The sequence below is a fragment of the Eleginops maclovinus genome, chromosome 17 (assembly GCF_036324505.1).
Source record: "Eleginops maclovinus isolate JMC-PN-2008 ecotype Puerto Natales chromosome 17, JC_Emac_rtc_rv5, whole genome shotgun sequence".
Classification (NCBI taxonomy): Eukaryota; Metazoa; Chordata; class Actinopteri; order Perciformes; family Eleginopidae; genus Eleginops; species Eleginops maclovinus.
In genome coordinates this window covers 8243897-8260154 of record NC_086365.1, presented here as the reverse complement: position 1 = coordinate 8260154, position 16258 = coordinate 8243897, and positions in this window count along the sequence as shown.

Below are 16258 nucleotides of genomic sequence, written 5' to 3'. Positions count from 1 at the left end.
GATGGTAAGGGGGTGTCAGGGGGTTTTGTGGGTGAATCCCCCACTCCCCAATGCATGATGCTTACTAATAGGGTTTATTTGGCTTTTTCCTGTACATAAGTACACGTATGTACATATGGGAGGCATTTATCTGCTTTTGTTTGCGAATGATTGCCATGTTATATAATGCGCAAAAAACAGTCAGACAGAGTCAGATAGCTTTAGTGTCAATCTGATAGTTCTTACTTCCATACAAACAATAGAAACTGCTCTTTGCTATCATAAATCATGTTTATCTACAATACTGAAAGAAAGCCAGACGTAATGTAAGTGTAACGTAGGCCTTACGTTACCCTGCTACAATCTTTAGCTGTAAATAATTGTTATTATTATAAATAAAAATTGCCTCATAACACCAGGTCTATTATCTTGGTCTTCAGTTGAATTACAACCACAACTTCAGCATGTACGTATGATTGCATATTCTTTCTCAATTCTCAACATTTTGGTTAGCTCCCTACTTTTGTCATTCAAACGTTCATTGGCATACAGGCAAAAAGCACTAAAGAAATACTAACTTAAGCTGGCTGACTTCTCTGATGTAATCAAAATTGTGTAAAAAGTTTGTCAAACTCTCCTTCACAACACAAGCAGATGAGCTTACCCAACACCATTTTCTCAGTGACCCATGTGAATCCATGTTAATGTTGCTGCATGCTTATATTATACCGTATACACATTACCTTTTGTAATCCAAGCAATTTACATTTTAATATTGAATGAAAACAATATTTGAAATCAAAGTCATTGGTTTGTTAACAATGAAAGGGTGACTTTGTAGTTTGTTAAAGATTTCAAAGTGACGTTAAAAACCACAGATTTATCAAAACAAATGAGAATCTCAGAACTTGTAACAAATCTTTCTTTTGGTTTCAGAATTGTGCGCAACATTGACACTGAGGCGGGGCAGGGAAGATTGTGGCCAAACCTCTCCCACCCTGGGCAATAACTGTTTACCCCACTCCCCACTGGCAGGAGGCTGTGCTCCATCGGGACCAAACCTGTCGCCAACTGAACAGTTTCTTCCCCTCTGCTACCGGCCTCATCAACAAGGCCCTGGACCCCCACTGACACTGACTTTTATCCACCCCAGAAAAACGTTCTGCATGATATTAATGCAATTCATGCAAATCTTGTTTATTTTTTATTGTAAATTCTGCACATGATGCTCATTTCTTCTCAACACTACCTCCTGTGTGTCCTTTTGAAACATTGAAGTTAAACTTAAAGGCTCAAATTGTAATAGTAAATAAATATTAAATATAAAAGGGACAATTTGTAGTATTGTGCCGTGACCACCTGGTGTAGAGTATGGACTGAAACTTTCACACACAGTCAGCACTGAAGGTCATGGACAGTGTTAATGTCGGGTGGGGTGGGGGCGTATGTGGGTGTAAAGGTCTCCCACTCTACGCCTCCTCACCCCCCCATTAGCTCGCATCCCCTCCTCCTCGGGCCAGAGAACAATCATCCTGGCGTCTGATACTTCCTGCCCGGCAATAATTACCCCACCTAATTAAAACTTAATTGCTGGCCTCTCCGACCGCCATCTTAAATGAGCAATGGGAGCCGGGGCGGGGGCGTAATCCTGCTGGGATGTTTGTGTGGACGGCAAATTGGTTTATCCCTATCAGATTCCTCAGTCCCTGGCCCTGCACACGCTACTGCACCGCTCCACTGCCCAGAAACAGAAAGAAAGGGAGAAGGCTTAATGTGATGGAGGCCAGACAAGGCCTAATGAGATATACTTTTTTTTTTCTTTGCTTCTTTAAACCACACTTCCATTCACAGTTTCGATTAGTTGGCTTACAGGAGGCCTGTCTGGGCAGGTTTACTGGGCAAAGTGATGAAAAGTTTGCCTTATGAGAAAGTGGTGGTGGTGTGGGGGGGGGGGCTAGAAAGAGACAGAGATAAGGAAGTTAGGATTCATGGCCCCACTGCAAAATCATCATGGGTAAATGAAAGAGGAAATGCTGCGTTAATCGCTATGGATCTCATAATTGTTACGATTAAATTTCATAATTGACTAATGGCCAGCTGCGGCTTACATTACACGCAAGATAAATACATCACATTAAACATGCAAGCTGAGAGGAGATGGGTCGAGATAGATGGATAGATAGGACAGGATGGATGGATAGATGGACATACACACCAAGGTTTTATAGGCCTGTTAATCTCTCAGATGAAGCGCTGTAGGGAGTTTGACAGGACATGAGTGAGAGCAACAAAAGTGGGAGAGTGATGGACAGAAATTGGTGTCGAGATAGAGGAAGCGATGGAAAGGTAGGGGGAGAAAAAGATGGAAATGTTAAGGGAAAGAGAACCTAGATTCATGGCCTCTGGGTGGTATTAGGCTGGGTGCCAGGGTGTGTGTTTATCCATGTGTGTGCTCACTCCCTTCCTCCTGTGAACTCCCGATTTCCCTAAACCCCATCTCTCGCTCTCTCCATCCTTCACTCGTGAACTCACTTCATTTTTGCCTCCCTTTCTTCATCCCCATCCCAGGGAAACAAGCGAGAGGCAGTTGCGATGAGCAGATAGCCGGGGGCCGACGGAGGGAGGGGAGCTGGAGCTGGAGGTGGAGGTATGGAGGGAGAGCGAAAGTTGGAGGGTGATTAGAGAGAGATGACAGGTGACATCCATAAAGGGATTACGGAGCGGCCTCAAAGACAGGGCCCTAATCCTGGCTTTGTACAGGCGAAGATAAACAGCTCCACTGATGGCTTGCTCTCTTAAAAAGTGAACATGAGCTACACAAATAACTTCCTAATTCCCCCTTTGTAGAAGTGAGTGCACAATACAACACAAATAAGTTCCCTAATTCTTCCTTTGTACCAGTGAGCACAACATAACTTGCTCTCGAGGTGTTTGTGAACAGGATGCTCTGTAAGAGGCTATAGTGGCTGTGGGTGTTTGTGTCTCGGTGGGGGGCCCCACACACTGCAGATATGTGTCTTGGAAATGTACAATTGTACTTGATAGCATGTTGTTGTTGAGACTTACACACTTGTATTCAACAGAAAAGCTTAGAAATGAGAATAAAAGTGGAAATACTTGTGAAAAACACACTCAGGAGCACACACCGTTGTCGGTTTGTGGTCTAATTAAGCGTTACCTTAAAGACAGGGAGGGAGTCAAACACACACCACACACACCTGTGCTGCACAGACAGGAAAGACCACCAACTGAAAGTCTGGTTTCCCATGTAGGTGTGTGTGTGTGTGTGTGTGTGTGTGTGTGTGTGTGTGTGTGTGTGTGTGTGTGTGTGTGTGTGTGTGTGTGTGTGTGTGTGTGTGTGTGTGTGTGTGTGTGTGTGTGTGTGTGTGTGTGTGTGTGTGTGTGTGTGTGTGTGTGTGTGTGTGTGTGTGTGTGTGTGTGTGTGTGTGTGTGTGTGTGTGTTCTTATACAGAAGTGCCTCTGCTTAGCGGACTGTCATTATTTTACCAACGATCCCAAGAGGTGGTTTTGTGGCGTTACAGCCTTACACATATATACTGTTGCATATTTTAGAGGCTATTACTTTGTACTTTTTGATATACTTTTACTTCAATATATCTGTTTTTACATTTGCGTCTTGCGTCATCTTCAGATAAATGGTGGTGGTTAATTAGCATACAAAAAGTGGAAGCTTCTGTCTCCAACCATTGGTGTTAAAATGCTTTTGTTCCTCTAAATGAAACCATGTGAACGATATAGGTTACTGTAATTGGTTCTTGTAGTTAAGTTTGCTTTATTATGCACATAAAAAAGTAGGAAGTGCTTTGGATATTGCGTGTTGTCTCAACCGGGCCTGTAAAATCTCTAGTGTAGTAACTTATTTTTATAAACAGATTTAAACTTATAAATACAGAATATTTGCAACATGACAAGATGTTTGTATCCATGCGTTCTGGCCTGTTTTCTAGTCTTAGTCATTGGCCAATCATAATCCAACCATATGACAACCATAACTTGTCATTTTTGCCACACAGATGCAGCTGTCTTGTGCACAAGCATTTTTACAGCAGTTTCTGAGAGTTAAGAATATGTGTTACTCATTCACAACCCATATTTTCCCCGCCTGTCAAGTGATCTAACAACCCTACAGGGCCGGACCAATTTTAGTTAACAGATAGCATTTGATTAGAGACTGGCTGTGATAGCTCCCTCTGGCCTTCTCTTTCTTCCTTTAAATATGCACGGTCAAATCTCTATCTGCTATTTCACACTTTCCCTTTCATCACCCTCCATTACCTGGTAATGAATAGATCCTTGCTCTTTCTTCTTTACCCTTTCTGTTAACTTCATGCAAATTCGGCTGTAGTCTCCCCGCCACCGACACATCAGCGGTGACTTTGTGAGGTATAAAAGTAAAGCAGAGCAGGTCTGGTTAATGACTTAATTTACTCTTTCATGGCGCTTTCAGTGCGTCGGCAGCAGGATTCCTTGCCTAGAGCACTGAGTTGGTGACACAGATAGTATAATATAAAAGGTACAGGCTAAATGAAGCATGACTAGATGTGTGGGATTGATGCGGAAACAGGTCAAGCATTGACGGCTATTTTAAGGGTTTTTAAATGCATTGATACTGATAGAAGTTGAGTGTGGGTGTGACCAGGAAATGGGAGAAAATAAGCAAATAGCGCCAACAAACACATGCAGACACATAAACACACATGTGTCTGTCACACTGGTTTTACACACTCGTGCACACACCTCAGCCCCCTCTAATAATCCGCTAATCCTGTTTATCATCAGCCAGCTCTTCTTAGTGCGAGCGTTACATGAGAGAAATCACACTCACAAACACACTCCAATGTGCAGAGCCGAGATACAGTATAAATACACACATCTCTATTTCTTGATTTCTTCCTCAATCTTCACTCCGTTTTGCTTTTTTCCTCTGCGCTCTGTTATGCATCAGCTATGCAGTTACACATCACAATCCCACATCAATGCCCAGCCTCTCGGAAAGAGGAGTGGATGCTTCTTCCTTCTGTGTCTGAAGAGTTCTGCTAAGCTGTGGAGAGCTCACTTCTTCACCCCCTTCATTGCTTTTAACTCCAGACATGCACACACAAATTTAAGATATTCCCTTGTGGGACATTGCAAGTAAATTTGGCCTTAAACTACAGCTGAACGTTTTCTTCTCTCCTAATGAAAACGCACACTTTATACAATATCCCAGTCTGAAAATAGGAATATAAGGTATAATCACAGATGATCCTGCCTTGGCTACCTAAGTAGGCAATAAATCTATATTTTTCATATTTCTCTTTCGCAATGCTGAATCTAGTATGGGCTAAGTAGTTGTAAATATAGCCATAATCGGTGTTTTCTCATTTCATAAGGTAATCTTTGGCGCTTAAGAGGTCATTTTGAGGAATTACTATTAAGTTGTTGAGAAGCACAAAGTAAGTTTACTCAAGCCTAGCATTGTAACTCCTGCATAGCATATCTTTAAAGGGAAAGTGCGGAGAGTCGGTTTCACAAAAGCAAAGAGTAGCTCAACATGGCGTGATTCCGTTATGACGGCAGTTCTCTTCAAGCTTCAGCCTCATGACCTGCACAACTTTAAAGAAGCACAGGCAGACAGTTTGGCTTGACACCTGAAACAAAAAACGACTTTACATTCCTGAGTGAAAGTGCTAAGCCAGTGGTTTTTCGTGTGTGATGATGCATGGCAATGTGAGGAAAAGTTTCTACGAGCTAACAGCATGCAGGCTCTTGCAAAGGCAGGCATGGACAATCTTTAAAAAAACACCTAATGTAAATTCTTATTCCACGCACGAAAAGTGGATAAATATTTTTATTAACCATGTTTATCAAATGTTACCATGCTCATGTTTGGGTAAAACAATTATATGGTATACGTCTCAATTTAGTGTTGCCGGCATCAACAGAATGTACCCTGAAGAACGAGAAATAAATGTAGATAGAAATCAAAAATGTCAGCCTTATGTTGGTGCTAGTGCAAAAACATAAAGGGGAATCATGTCCGTAACATTCGTCCTCTAGGGACTATGAATGTTGTCTAATGCTTGTTAAGATATTTCTGGATAAAGTGGTAGACTGACTGACATACATTGCCAGACACTCTTGACAAATGCATCTTTGAGCACTAACCCACCATTCAACTCGAGTCCAAAAGCTGTACAAAGTATGAGTCGTTGAAATGTAAGTGTGTAAGTTCACTGAGGCATTCACACCAAGTACCTGTCAGATTTTCCCCGATTAAAACATCTGCACTCAGTTCTGCCTCTCTAATTAATTTGAGTGATGGCTTGGCGGCGGGTGCGCTGTTTAGCCACTTATCTGTCACCACCATCAACACCTACTTCTGACAAATTACATCCACAACTTGACCAGGATAGATGGAGGTGGTGATAGAACTGCCTGCGGAGCCTTGGAGCTTTTGCAAAGAAAGAGAGGTGAACGGCATCAGCTTAGATTCAGCTTTTCTGTTGTAATGTGTTTTCTCTTAAAGTGTGATACTTTGATGTCAGTCCAAGTGTGCTTAGAGGCCACTGAGAGGAAAGCAGAGAGGTCTGGTCACTTAGGGCTACCTTAAAACACCGGGGGGCCGTTCCATTTCCTGAGTCCAGGAAGCCCACTTTTAAGGAAGCTCCGTGGGTTCGATTTCTCTCATTTCCTCCTCTGACACCGTTCCTGGTTGGAGTGCAGGAATGCTGGCGGGGAAGCACCTCGGTGGCATCCTGTGGACATTTCTTGACTCCGAGAAATAAGACATCAGCACAGCGGTGCAGGATAGCTTCATTTATTGCGGCAGGGCCTCACAATCAGCATGTCGCAATTATGCTTCCGAGATACTTTCTAAACTTTAATAACTGAAAAAGAGAAGGCAATACGGTGTTAAATACGGCACATGGACCATCTAAGCTGACATAACCCTATTATACACACATACACAAACTGTCACATACACATTCTCGGACACACACACACACACACACACACACACACACACACACACACACACACACACACACACACACACAGTAATTTCCTCAGATGGCCTGTAATCTTGCAGGCCTCCATCTCGCCGGCTTAGCCCAGTGGACTGGGGCAGCCGCTGCCAGCTTTCTACCAAGGGCGGGGGGCCCGTAGGGGGGGCACAGCGGAGCCGCAGGGCCTGGAGGAGCCCCACATGGATTGTATTTGGGAGCCTGAGGCATGAAATGGAATAGGTTTAATCTGTTATCACCTGCAGGGGAGCGTCGGGGCCAGCCTCTGACAGATATAGCGGTAGAGGTGGTGGTGGCGGTGTTGAGATGGGGAGGGGTCGCGGCACCTCAGTCCCCGCTGGTAAATGAAATATCAGCCACTACAGGCGGAGAGTGATATTAGTTTAATTTCACTGAAGCTCACCTCTTCTGCCTCCCTGCCTGCCTCTCCCCCATGCTCACTTTCCATCCCTTATGTTCAAGATTCAGCAGTCAACTTGTGTGAGCTTCAGTACATTTCTTGAAATAAATATATTCGGTCCATTTTAAGCTTAATCAAGCATAAAAATAAATATTGCTTTATTTTAAGTGGTCATAAATGGGAACCACTATTGTCCCAATTAATTGTTTGGTCTTTAAAATGTCAGAAAATACTGGAAAAATCCATTAAAGTCCAAGATATTGAGAAAAGCAGGAAATGTCCACGTTTCAGAGGCATAAACAATGCCTTAATGAATTGATTAGCTTATTAGTTTTCTCAGATTTTTCTTGCATTTTAAATGTATAAAGTTTGTTGTCAGAATATTTTGCAAAGAGGAGAGATATTGAAAAGAGTAAATGTAATCACAGTATGTATAGTGTAGATTTGTTAAAGTCAGCAGCTGGCATTTCCTTTTATGGGTTTTTTTCCTGCATGAAGTGATCTACTAAGTGCAGTTTTAAGAAAATATGATTAACTTGTAGTAGTTTGACGACGCTGACATCTCAACCACAACTTCCTGTGAAGGAGGGAGAGGGGGAGGAAGAGAGAAGGATGTCTGCTTTGACACTCATTGGGGAGGTTGAAGGGAGGCACTGTTTTTTTTTTAAAGCTGCTTTCACATGCCTTGAAGTGGCTCACCGTCTCTGCTACTGTAATTCAATGTAATGAAAGGTATGAGTGGGTAAAGGTTATGAGTTTGAAATCAACAAACCAGGGGGAGGGAGAAATGTTGGGAAATTGTGGCATAACAACTACCTGCAACAGAAGAAGCTCCATCCCCTATCACGTTTACCACTGTTTGAGTCTTAGCGTCTCAGCATGTGCCACATCATTAAGGATTTTATTGCCCTTTTTTGTCAACTAGGAAACTAACCACATTCTTGAGTAATATATTCACACATATCCAGCTTCATATCTATAAAGAAGTTAATGTTGTAGTGGTGTATGTTTGTTATGGTGAAATTTGGTGCAGCCTGGCAGATTGTACCATTCGAAGTGGCAAACTTTTTTTTGCGAGGCAAGTCACTTTTCAGTTTAAGCTGACATAGCTCTAAAAATAGGTGTGGTTGGGAGGTTGATATTTTCACCTACGCATATTTACAAACTCCTACTCCTTACACGTACACGTACACACACAGATACACTATATTCAGAGACTCTGTTCCACTTTGCCGACAGACAGCCCACGCTAACACAAACAGATGTGCCATATGAGACAGAAAATATTCCATTTCATACTTTTTTGCTCAAGTTTATTGGTGCTGAGTTTCACCAGGTATCTATTCAAAGGTTTATGACACCAAAAGAAGTCAGTTTGTCACTTGAAAAATATACTCAACCAGCTACAAACAGTAATACAAAACACACACAGATCCACCACTGTGTTAGTGGCACAGGAGGAAGCAGTGGTCTACCAGTGCTTAGCAGGCGTGAATAACCCCCTCCACACAAACAATTTTCACAAACAGTATTGTGACTCTGTTTTCGTCACGTGTCTGTTCAAGTGTAGAGCGTCAGTTAAAAAAATATTATTTTTCTCGCAATGTTTATTTCTTTCAGTCAATTTTAAGCTTAACTTGGGAAGACATTTTAAGTGGCTGCAAAGGTTGGAGAACAATTTAAACATAAATATTCAAGTGCCATGTAAATGTCCTTAATGTGAAAATTGACTCACTTTTGGACCCAGCCTCAAGTGGCCATTTGAGGAACTGCAGTTATTGCACTTTTTTTCAGCTCCCGAGGTTGACATTTGGCAGGAAAGCAAAGCTAACATTTTGACCTCTGCTTGTGTCACCACGTTGCTATGCAGCGACAACACAGCAGGTCCACTATTGTGATTGCAATCAAGCATCCCCAGACAACTATCACAACCAACTAATTAGAGGATTAGGTGATCAAACAAGGCTCCTCCAACACCAGCGCCAACAGCACTGCGTATTTTGGCATGTGTCACTGTGTACCTGTCAGTCTCACGGAGTGCAAACAGCTGCAGTTTCTGGGACAAAAAAACACTGAAAGATAATATAATCAACTCTAATGTGAGTTCTTCCTGTGTGACAATTCCCACTGAAGTTCCATTGAGTTAACTATTTATTTTTTCAGCACAGCCACAAGTCTACGGAGCATTGTTTCTCGAGTTACAAAGTTATTTGTCAACCTGCAGTGATGACAGGCGAGTGACACATCTTGCTCAACGGCTGTCTAATGCATTGTACATGAACCAGAGGTGAAAGAGCGAGGAGGACACGTAATGAGGACAGAATAGGGCGGGGGAGGAGATGAGGTAGTGTGGGTAATGGAGGGCAGGGTCGTCCCTACTGTATGACATACTGTAGCTGACTGCTAGTGTTACAGTAGCATGATGCCGTATCAACTCTCACGCTGTCTCCATCCAGATCGTATAAGGAAACACCGACCAAGAACAACAAGATTAGTCGTAATCAGATGTAACGCAATACTCTCTACACTCCACTGAGGAACCAGAATGAAGACCGGTTGTTTGAATAATGGCAAGAATTTATAAGCAGGTAGACTTTGGCATGCGGCCATACCAAGAAATGCTTTCCTGTTGACAAAGTTGGAGAAATTGGAGTAAAAAATATCTGTATTTCTACATACAAACAATACTTCCAATAGAGATTAATAGTATTAGTGTAGTTTAAAGTTTAAGAAAGCATCGCCCCAAAAAAATACAGATCCATTTTCAGCTCTTTTAAAAAGAACATGTTATAATCAACAGTTATTTTAAAAGTTTTATTTAGCTAAAAATAATATGGGGTTTTCTCAACCCCAGAAATAAATGTTCTTCCAGTTTTTCAGGATAATTCAAACTGGCCAAAGAAAAGAAAGTCTTTGCAAGCTATTACATTACTACAAATGTAAATCAAATTATACATCTGTCAAAAAGGGCATACGAAAATAAGAATACTGCTGGATTTCTGTTTTTGTTTTGAGTGTTTTTGAACTACAATTTCAACATTCATGGTGATCATATAGTCTCCTTATTGGTACGGGAAACAGAACATAGTGACCAGACTCTAATAGTAGTATGCCTACAATTGTTTATCGAGTAGTAATATGTGATGCTCCCGTAAAGCGTACAATAACTTATAACACTGCTCTTCAGTGTTCACTAAAAGAATGCTTGTTTATTTTAGTTTTTTTGTGCTTAAGCTGCTTAATATGCTTAACCCTTATCTACCCATCTACATGCCAGATGGGCACTTTAACCAAATACTGTGACCTCCACTTCTGTAAACAAATATCTTCCTTATCATGTTTCTTGCACATCGTTCATTAAGTTATTCTCCATTCCTTTAAAGTTTAAGACTATGTAACCACTTCCTTGATGTTGGTCCAAGAGTGACAGAGACAAAAGTCCCCATAGCTTCGTCATGACATCATGGCAACTGTGGACAGTGTGGTGTGTGACATGAAACAAACACTTCTCTTAACTCCAGACAAACACACACACTGCACAGTCGGACCAACTGACAGACCTGTCACATGCACTACATGTTCACACCTAATCTGTGGTGAGCCTCAGTGAGTTGAGCATGAAATGGTGGTAAAAATGTTAGCATGTTAACGTGCATCTGTGTGTGTCTGACAGCTCAGCAATGCAGGCAGGCTGCTGACGATAGTTTTTCTCAGAATCTCTGTTTGGAGTGTAAATATGTCAAAATGTGTGAGAAAGCCTGAGTGTGCATGATGGCGACGGGCTCATTTGTTTTGGTTCTCAGGGTAATAGAAGCTGATGATGAGCCAGGTTACCGTGAACCAGTTAGCGGTGTGCAGGTGTTTACAGACGGGGATGACGGCGTGAAAACGGTGAAACATGTCGAATCTCTGCTACTGCAAAAACACAGAAATCTTCTTTTTGAATGGTGCTTACTTTCTAAATACAGTGTTCCTGCAAAAGCCTTAAAAAGGCAGTGAGTTAATTTAAATAAGGCCTTAATTGTTATCAAAATGTATTGAATCAATCTTTCAAATGTCAGGGGAATTGGGATTTTGTGGACTTTTTGTTCTGTGTTGGAGTTTGTAATCTAAATGGTTTATGTAATTTTTAAATAGTTCCCCAAATGTCTCTGGCATTATTGTCTCGCGGGTACAAAAACCCGTGCCACAGCAACGACATTGGGAATTTTTGGGCAAAATTTGAAAGTCAAGTTTGTGTTACATTTTATTACAGAGTGGCTTTGAAAACCCTGAACAACAAATAGTAAAAAGACACTTCACTTATGTCTTTCCACAAGCATTAATAAAAACTAATTCCACTTTTCCTTCATCAGACTGAGAGGGTGGTGAAACACAAGATGAGGCCCTTTTATGCCTGAAATATTAGTTGCTTTCGAAGAAAATTAGAAGAAATAAACACTGCCTGAAAGCAACACCATCTGATAAGGCCTCACTCTGCTGCTAAATCGAGCCCATCAAACCTCTGTAACGTTCACTATATATAATTATACAACAGCATAATCTCATTATGTCATGGAACATTACTAAACCTTGTTAGCCCATTAGCTTGTAGCGGCCGCAGTGATTAGTCATGGGAGGCTCCGCCCTTTCCTGCACTCCCACTCACTCGGAGAGGAAGCAGGAAGCCACTTGCATGTCAGTCATCCCCAGACAGGAAGTGCCTGGGAGATGGCATCCCTTTAATGCTGCAATTATTGTAACTGTTGTTTGGATTGATAATCACGCTCATTACACAGAGATGGGGGGGAGGAAGGAAGTTTGAAGCTCTTAGGGCTACATGGTTTGTTGTGCGGGGGTCTGGCGGACGGTGTAGGGAGGGAACGTGGAGATCCTGAGGGATGTGTTGCCGCTCGGGTGCATGGGAAAGCTTGTATGTTGGAAGAGTTTGCATTTGATCTGGGTTTCTCAGAGTAATTATCTGGACTGTTGCTTCAAGGGAGAGGGGCGATGAACACAAGCTAGGGGTCAGAATAGAACAACACTTGAGAGAGAGATACTGTATATTCTCTGAAATAACGCAAAGGGATAAAAGAAAGAGAGATTTTGGATGTAAATATTTGTTGTAATTCTCCATTGCAAGCATGTTGCAGCTGTAGTTCCTGATTCATTTACAGACTTTTAAACTTTACACTCAACCCGACATAAAAACTCTGCAATACGCCTTGATAACATGGTGACTTGTTGACCTTTCATGACCTTGCTTGCTTCTCTATCTCTTTCTTTTTCTTCAAACCAATCTTGTCTCCCATCTTATTTTGTTCTTCTACTCTTCTGTCTTTTTCGGTTTTTCCTTTTCATCTTTATTTACTACTTTCCTTCCCTAATAACCAATTTCCTTTAATGCTTATTTTAGGCCTTCAACTGATCTGAAAGTCAGAAAATCCCTAAAACAAGTATAAAGCCTCCCCCAAAAAATGTATACTGAAAGTAACATTTGGTCATTTTCACAGGAAGTTCATTTATGCAAGTGATGATAGTGACTTCATACATGTTTAACTCCACTGTCTGTGTCATTTAAGAGCTGTTTTTGAATGGAGACCTTAAAGGACTGTTGTGATATTTTTGAAAAGTATGCTTGTTTTAGATTTGGTTGAGGAGATTAGTACACTTTCATTATCCTTTAACATGTTGGGAAGACTATTGTAGACAAGAAAATAAGCATAAAAATGGGGTGTTGAGTTGAGTGAAACCAAACGGGGATAAAGACAACAAACTTAACCGACAAAAATAAAATGAAACCATGGAGAGAAAACATCAATCAATAATAAGTGCAAGGCATCAAACTCACACATAAAACTTTTATTGCGTCTTTCCCTGCCAACTTTGCCTGTGAGGAAAAAAGCTCAGTGTGTGTGCGGGAGGGAAGCCCACACACACCTGCTCATCAATTACATGCTGGTAATTTCTGCATGTAAGCAGGTCTTTAAAACGATGGTAGGGAGGAACTGCTCAACTCTTTTTTTGAGAGAGAGGGGAAAAAATCTGCTCCGGGATAAATTAAAAGAAAAGATTAAAAAAATCTATAAATGACAGAGCCAAGTATTGAAAGGCAATGTTTAGCATCACAACATGCCGGAGTCAGAAAACCTGTAATTAGAGAAGCTGTCAGCCGGCAAATATCACTCACTGCTGTGGCTTAGATTGTAGGAGCTTGCCAAGCACAATGAGAGGAGTTTCACTGATTAACTCTTCTTCTTTTACATCAAATCTAATTACCTAATCCTCCTCATATTGGTGGCCATTGTAGCGCTGCTTAATATCTTATTAAGACTACACATTTATACATTATCTTCCTATGTTTATATACATAGTTTTATTCTGTTTTATTTTGTCTTTTATTGGACATTTAACTTTAACTTCTTAAGTTTATCTAAATATCTTTATTTGATTGTATTATTTTGTATTATTTCATTGATTAAAAAGTACTAGCTCACATTCCTCAGTGTCTAAGGCAGAATATTTAAGATGGCATGCTTCTATTTGCATGGAGTAAACTCTTTCCCCCGCTCCCAGAGAAACCAGCCTGTCCTGTAACACACACACACACACACACACACACACACACACACACACACACACACACACACACACACACACACACACACCTCCTCCACGTGTTCGGCCTTAAAACAACAAAAAGGAGACATTAACATTTGACCTCTTTGTCTAATCCTGGGACCTGCTACTGTTCCTCACATTGCTTCCTAATTGTGCCCCTTTTTAATGGCTCTCTTTGTGTCCAGAATGGCTTGTGGGACTTTTTAAACCAGACAGTCCCAAGAACTTCACTTGAAAAAAATGCACATTTGCACAAAGATCCCTAATCATTAGGCAGTGTGTACCTTTAAGTGACCGCTTAATTTGAGATATAACTTTGGATTTAGGATGTTTTAAATCAATGATGGATATAAACTCCATTTTTCTTTTTCCTCTTTCATTAATCATAATTTGCTTTAGATAAGAGGTGACCGCTGCAGATCATTTCGGTCCAGATAAAACTTCCATAATGAATCCTAACCAGAAGATCTGACTGAATTGACAGACGTTATGATAAAGACTCTTATGATAAAATGTTGGGGCATTGTAGCTCATTTTTGTAGTGTCCAAACAGTGGTTCTTACGTGTTTCACATGGGCTTTCATTCTGGAGTTCCTGGAACAAAACAAAGTCTCATTTTAGCAGCAGGGACTATTTAAGGGGCAGAAACCATGAGCCAAACCATGAGACAAAACTGCCGTTCAAATGCAGGTAAAGAACCTGTAAAAGTTTCCTTGGTTCCCTAAACAATATCGATGGTGAATAGGGGCTGTTATTGATCTTATCAATAGTTGCAGTTTCTACTTAACAACCTCAGTGAGTGTAGTGTTGATATTTATTGTTAATTCTTTATTGAAATTTCACTCAAAGACTTTAGAGATAGATGAATGAGACAGAAGAATGCCTTTGATAAGAAAACTCATGGCCCTGTGGGTAAATGAGCTTATTAGGCAAGCAGTAACAAACACACACACACACACACACACACACACACACACACACACACAACTCTGGGGTTGACTGATTACAGGGGTATGTTAGCCCCCTGGGGCTGGTCCATTCAGGGTGGGTGAACACACACACACACACACACACACACACACATTTACACATTTCTGATATTTACATAAATTTGCATTGCTAAGACTCTGACAGAGGAGTTTGTTTAGTCCTGCTGGGGGCCACGAGTCCTCCACATCCCTCTAGAGCCGACTGGCCCCACCTGCTCGGCCCGGGGTGTCTCTGTGTTTGTGGACGGTACAGGTCGGTCTACCTGCCTCATTGACTTCTAAAAGAGCCAAGTCTTTGAACCAATCACACCTGGTGATCAGTACAGTCCCACCTTCTATTGAATCGACTCTTTCTTTCTTTCTAGGTGTTGGATGTATCTCCACCCTTCCTCTGATCCCAACCTCTTGTTAACTTTGATAATTGATCATGAAGACCCCCATTTTTTTTTTCATGTTTTGGGTATAAAGGACTTATTTTTAATTCATTTCAGATTGGTTGTATCTAGATTCTAAGCATCTGGCATTTATTTAAAAGCCACATTAAACTAATGGTGTAATCAATATCAGGACTGTATCATAGGTACAAACCTCATTGTTAAAAGGTTTTCTTTACATCCAAATTTCAGTGTCAGGGTATTTTTGATTTCTGTCATTATATTTTGAAAAGCCTTTGAACATATTTGTAGCATTAAGACCAGCATGTGTTCTTTTTGTGGATTTTCTGAGTGACAGTATGTGTACGCATTTTATTAAATAATATTTCATTCCCATCCATTGCCCCAGTTTTTCTTTCTCAATCAGGATTGTGTATTTCTCATTACATAATCCTGATGCAGCAGGTCAACAAGTCAATCTGCCAAATAATAGAGCTGGAATAAAACTACAGGCGCTAAATTAACAGTGTGTGTGTGTGTGTGTGTGTGTGTGTGTGTGTGTGTGTGTGTGTGTGTGTGTGTGTGTGTGTGTGTGTGTGTGTGTGTGTGTGTGTGTGTGTGCGTGCGCGTGCGCGTGCGTGTGCGTGTGCGTGCGTGCGTGTGCGTGTGTGTTACAGCACCGATGACTGGTGGGCTGATGTTGGCGTCAGGGCCCCCTGCTCAGCCAGAGACACACAAGACAAATAGCCAATTTGGTTTTATTGTGCTGGAGGTCCACTCGACCCCAGAGACAGATGACTGAGCTGTGCAACACAGGAGGAGGTAAATGACACTCAATACAGTCAACACAAACTTTGCCAAGGAGCCCCAGGGCCGGGATTAATGGAA